This window comes from Periplaneta americana, chromosome 16 (assembly GCF_040183065.1).
Source record: "Periplaneta americana isolate PAMFEO1 chromosome 16, P.americana_PAMFEO1_priV1, whole genome shotgun sequence".
NCBI lineage: Eukaryota > Metazoa > Arthropoda > Insecta > Blattodea > Blattidae > Periplaneta > Periplaneta americana.
Genome location: NC_091132.1, coordinates 7,357,238 through 7,363,593, shown reverse-complemented (window position 1 = coordinate 7,363,593; position 6,356 = coordinate 7,357,238).

Here is a 6,356-nt window from a genome sequence, read left to right as displayed (position 1 = left end):
GAGATGTTGCTCGTTCATTGGGTCCTGACTATTGCACACTATGCATCCTGATGAGTTGATATTCATTCGGTGCAGCTGTCCTGCTAAGCAGTTGTGACCTGTTGCCAGACAGAATAATGTGACTGCTTTTTTCGTGGTTTCTTTCTATTTAATTTGAATTCTTCATGGATGTTTTCCCTTTTATATTTTCCTTTGTGTAATGAAGAAGTTGACTACTTGGCGAAAAAAGGAACAACAGTATTAAACACCTCAAAAGGATATTTATCTTTCCATTCTTACAACTTACAAATAGCTTTTAAGGAACCCGAAGGTTCATTGCCACCCTCACATAAGCCCGCCATCAGTCCCTATCCTGAGCAAGATTAATCCAGTCTCTACCGTCATATCCCACCTCCCTCAAATCCATTTTAATATTATCCTCCCATCTACGTCTCGGCCTCCCTAAAGGTCTTTTTCCCTCCGGTCTCCCAACTAACACTCTATATGCATTTCTGGATTTGCCCATACGTGCTACATGCCCTGCCCATCTCAAACGTCTGGATTTAATGTTCCTAATTATGTCAGGTGAAGAATACAATGTGTGCAGTTCTGCTTTGTGTAACTTTCTCCATTCTCCTGTAACTTCATCCCGCTTAGCCCCAAATATTTTCCTAAGCACCTTATTCTCAAACACCCTTAATCTTTGTTCCTCTCTCAGAGTGAGAGTCCAAGTTTCACAACCATACAGAACAACCGGTAATATAACTGTTTTATAAATTCTAACTTTCAGATTTTTTGACAGCAGACTGGATGATAAAAGCTTCTCAACCGAATAATAACAGGCATTTCCCATATTTATTCTGCGTTTAATTTCCTCCCGAGTGTCATTTATATTTGTTACTGTTGCTCCAAGATATTTGAATTTTTCCACCTCTTCGCGAAGGATAAATCTTCAATTTTTATATTTCCATTTTGTACAATATTCTGGTCATGAGACATAATCATATACTTTGTCTTTTTGGGATTTACTTCCAAACCGATCGCTTACTTGCTTCAAGTAAAATTTCCGTGTTTTCCCTAATCGTTTGTGTATTTTCTCCTAACATATTCACGTCATCCGCATAGACAGGAAGCTGATGTAACCCGTTCAATTCCAAACCCTGCCTGTTATCCTGAACTTTCCTAATGGCATATTCTAAAGCGAAGTTAAAAAGTAAAGGTGATAGTGCATCTCCCTGCTTTAGCCCGCAGTGAATTGGAAAAGCATCCGATAGAAACTGACCTATACTGGCTCTGCTGTATGTTTCACTGAGACACATTTTAATTAATCGAACTAGTTTCTTGGGAATACCACATTCAATAAGAATATCATATAATACTTCCCTCTTAACCGAGTCCATTCTTCAAAACCAAAAATAAAATCAGGCTTTAAATCTAAATGGTGTGCAGATTTAAAGGAATTAATAAAAAAAACAATGGGTGGAGGTACTCTTGAATAAAAATAGCATTCCAGAGTTACCACGCAGTAAAACTATTGCAGCATTCCGCATAACAACGCACCATGACTGTTTAGCAGAACACGTACACTGGTTGAAAATAACAGCCTCACCAAATTGCATGCTGTGTAATGAAGATGGCATAATGAATTGAGACCATCTTAGAATGTGTTGTGAAGCTTGTGGCAATGATGCACTACGTATCAGACAGTTGCAAGATGAATCTGCATTTTGTACGGGTTGGAATGAGATGGCACAGGTTGCCCGTCCATTTGTAACGAACAAATGGACATTGACGTGCATTTCTACCACAGGGTACCTTAATTTTTATCAACGATCGCTGCTTAAGTTTAGTAAACATGCTTTGGAGCGGTTAAAAATAGTGCTCTACATTTAACTGCACACAGTAACAACATCTGTTTTCATAGCAACTGTTTTATCATTCAATACATCGACAATCTCTCCAACTATGATCAGCAGTTGTCTCGTATCCCATGTGAATGCACATGACCCATTCCTCACATTGTTGCCACTACTTTATTTAGAACCCATGTACAATATGGATTGTTTTGATATGAAATATGAAAAATATATGAAAATTAATTAAAATATGTACTAAACTCTGGAAATATGAAGAAATATGGAAAATAAAAGTAGCATTTTTCAACTCTACACATTGTGAAAAATAAAGATGATGCAAAGTATAATTGATATTAGCTTTATTAGTAAATATGTATTTACATAGAAATCCTTTCCCTGGTGATCATATATATCTTGTAGGTCTTGTTTATTTTATCTCGACAGCTAACAACCTTTTCAGTAGTGGCATCTTTTTATTTGCAGTGTACGTGATCCTCTATGTGGTTGGAGAGAATAATTTGTTATCCATTCAGATGCCAAGATAATGGGTATTTTCATTTTTTATAATTGGGTTAGTCTTCATTTCGAGGTCAGAATTGTTTTGAGTGTGTTTTCTAGTAAAAAAACTGGTAATAGGTTTTTTGTGTAATGATTTCCACGTTGTTTTTCTTGCCCAATTTTCTAGTGACTTCAGTGCCTTCTTTCATTCAAATTTGTTTTCGTTTGTTTATTGCTGATGTCCAAATAAGTAAATCATCTGCAAACATACAGCAGTATATTTTATTATCAGTAAAAAGGTTTCCTGTTAGATCATTTGTGTATGAATTGAATAAGATTTGGCTCCTTGTGATAAATCTACTTTTGGTCTGTTTGAATTTTGATATTGATTGTGTTCAGGTAAAAGAGCTTAATGCTCTTTTTTTAAATGTGACTTTTTTTGCTATAATTAGCTAAAATTTAATTACAGAATGTGAAGATTTTTTTTCTTTTTTTTTACAATTATGTATAAAGTAACTAATAATAATGTGTTGAAATTTAACACCATCATTATGACATTATTATACTCTATTGCAGTCATTCGTTGCGACATAAATCTTTTGAACTGGATTAGCATTCTGTCTTTTACCATTATTATTAATTTCTGCATCAATTTTGTTCTCCAGATTGTGTCATATGCACCCCTAAAATGCTATAAGTACCTACTCCCTTTTCTATTGAAAGCTTCCTTGATATATTGGGTGAATTTCATAGTTTGTTGGGCTGTAGATCTGTTTACCCTGCAGTCACCCTGATGTGGAGTTATAATGTTGTAGGTTTTCAGGTATACCAGGTTATAGATATCACCATATCTTCCTGGATTTTTTGCAAAAACTGAAATTAGAGACATTGGTCTATAGGATGTTAACAGTTCTTTTAATTTACCTTTCTTGTGTTTTGGTATCACTATTGGCTTTATCCATTCTGAGGGTAAATCCATTTTGGTCTTCCATATTCCATTATACAGGGACATCACTTTATTTTTACTAACATTTTTAACATTAACCTGGCTATACTTGGAAACACTGTTATCCCCCTTCCATTACAAGAGTTTGGAGTTGCTAGTGCAATATGTAAACAAATCATTTTACTAGCTATAGGAGGAGAGAAAAGTAGTGTATCCATTTATGTTACAGGGAAATATAAGTTAGTATTACGATTTTCAGTTTGGTCATTACTTTACAGTATTTTATCAAAAAACAGTAGAATAGTAACAATTTTTTTTCACAAACTCAAGTCTTCAGGCGGTTATATACATTATGTAATGTCTACTTTATTCAGCATATTACTAATCTAATTTATTCCTGAGAATTTTGTGAGCACTTTCGTAAGAAACCCCAATTTCTACAGCTAACTTCTTGACCGACTTATTAGGACCTCGCTGCATCCTTTCTCTAGCATCTTCTGTCTGTTGGCCATCTTACACTTTTCTTCCTTTCTGTACACTCTGTTGCTCTAAATTTATCTACCAGATTAATGACATTTCTACGAACATATTCCGTAATGATATAATCAGGGAAAAAAAAAAAAAAAAAAAAAAAACTGTTGTTCACATTCGGTTATATTGTAATTCCAGTTTCCATCATCGTCCTTCATACCTACAAACAGTAAAACAAAACTCTTGTTTAAATAATGCTGTTAAGTACTGTACCATATTATAGGGTACCATACTCTCGGTAACTCTAATCTTCACTTGTGCTCAGTCCACACAGATAAATTCAGTTATGCTACCCACCATACCTGTGTGAAAATAAACTTCAATAATATAAGTTTTTTCTTCTATAGAAATGCAACATTTCTGAAACACACTGTACTCTGTACTGTTTATTTCACTGCTAGCAACAGCAGCCATATGTTTGTGTGACTGACGTTAGCAAGGACATTAGTGAAAGGGGTGGGAGTCAAGTACATTTAGAAATGCAGGTACAATAAAAATTGAAGTAAAAATAAAATGATGTCCCTGTAGATGTGAAGTAGTAACTTTTGGTTTTTACTTCTAAGTTTTCTTTTTTCGGGAGGAGAGGGAATATATTATCTACTCCTGACTGGTTTTTCTTATTCAGTTTTCTTATGCCTCCTCCTATTTCATTTAGTGTGAACACTTTACTGGATATTTCTTGGCTTTTTCAGGACCTTGTTCAGTTTTTTATATATAATTAAAGCATTTGTTTAAAAACTCCGCCATTTTCTTTAGAAGTTGTGAAATCGATTGCTCTAAATTCCAACGATTTATTGTATGTAATCATATGTATCCAAAATACGTATATGACGTCAAAGGCAATTCAGTGCTTGATTTGCTATGAATTTGTGGCTGGAACTATGCCATACATTTGTTTCAACATCAAGAGAGTTTTTCCATCTTTCAGAGAGCCATGGAGGTACTATAAATCAGTGAATAAAGGGAAATATTTTCCTGATCAAGCATAGAGTAGAAATGGGGCAAAAATTAGTATTTCATCATATACCGGTATCAAATTTGTGCTAAAACAGTCTTAAGTATTCATTAAAGCAGTTCACTGAATCTAGCCTCAATACCTCTTCTAACTCTTATTTTCAGGCCATTGTGCCTTGTTTTGCTCCATCTGTCTATAGCTTCAATGAGCTATGGTATGGTAATGTGTACGTAAATTGCTTTAGCACAAATTTGGCCCATACTAAAATATTTTTACTTAATTTATATTGTATTTTTTGTCAAGGGAAATACATGTCTTTTATTCACTGATTTATAGTTTCATTGCCTCTGTAGCCCACTGAAGAATAACCAAAGAATTGGCCGTCTATTAAAAAGGAGGAAGGATTTAGATTTGGTCTTTTGAAATAGAAACAGATCTGTGGCCTAATTCCAGAAATCAGAAGAAGATGATGTTACGATCACCACACACTAGGGTTGCCAATTCTCCTGTATTTGTCCCTAATTTTTAACAGTCTCCCAGCTCCCATATTATTAATCTGTTCAAGCATTTTTCTCCCTTATTTTTGCATAATGTAACAATTTTTATTCTAAACATTTGATTTTTCCGTGAATAATGATTGTTTATATGATGAGTTTTGTTATTAACGTGATGCCTTACAATATGCAGTCTTTATAGAACGTAATGCTTGCCAAGAATGGGTTTTAGTGCTCACCCGTTGAAAATCAAACAATGTTAATGTTATAAATTTGGAAAAACTGACTAGTTTTGTTCTAAGCATACGAAGTAGTAATGCACATACAAAGAGGATGTTTCATCTGATGAACAATAATTGGACAAATGTTCGAAACAAGAGCATGACACATTTAATCAAATCAGAGTTGAAAACTGCAGTCGACTTCAACTAGTACGTGAGACAAAATCTGTCTCAAAATATTCTTAATTTAAGCCTAGCTGTAGAAAAAAATTTTTTTTAGTAACTGAACCGAGTAATATGTCTGTTTTCTGTGTGAAATTTTGTCGATTCCATTAGTCTCCCGTATTTTCTTAAAAAAAAAGTTGGCAACCCTACCACACAAACAAAAATCTGTTTCAGTATAAAGAATAAAGGATTATAACATCATCCTCTTACACTGCATGTCGCACTCCCAGTAAAATAGTGAACTCCAAATCGTGATATGTAAAGATACTGGTATGCTATTCCCTAGTAAAATTCTGCTGTAATAGTACATTATGCAACGAGCCTATAATGGTAGTAATTAAGACGCGAGAATGTTTATGAAACAAGCACGAGTTTTATAATTTTCATACGAGCATCTTAATTACCATTATAGGCAAGTTTCATACGACTTTTTATGCTCGACCATATTTCTAACTTGAAATTATTCATAAGTATTCATGTTATTGTTATGTGAGTGCAATAGCCTACCTCATAAATTGTGAGATGTGCGCAGACGCGAAAATATTGATTTTTTCCGGGAAACGAATGTCGACGACCTTGATATAATCTAGAGAGTAAGATAAGCATTAATATTGATATCACCTTGAAATTGAATTCGACATTGAAAAACGA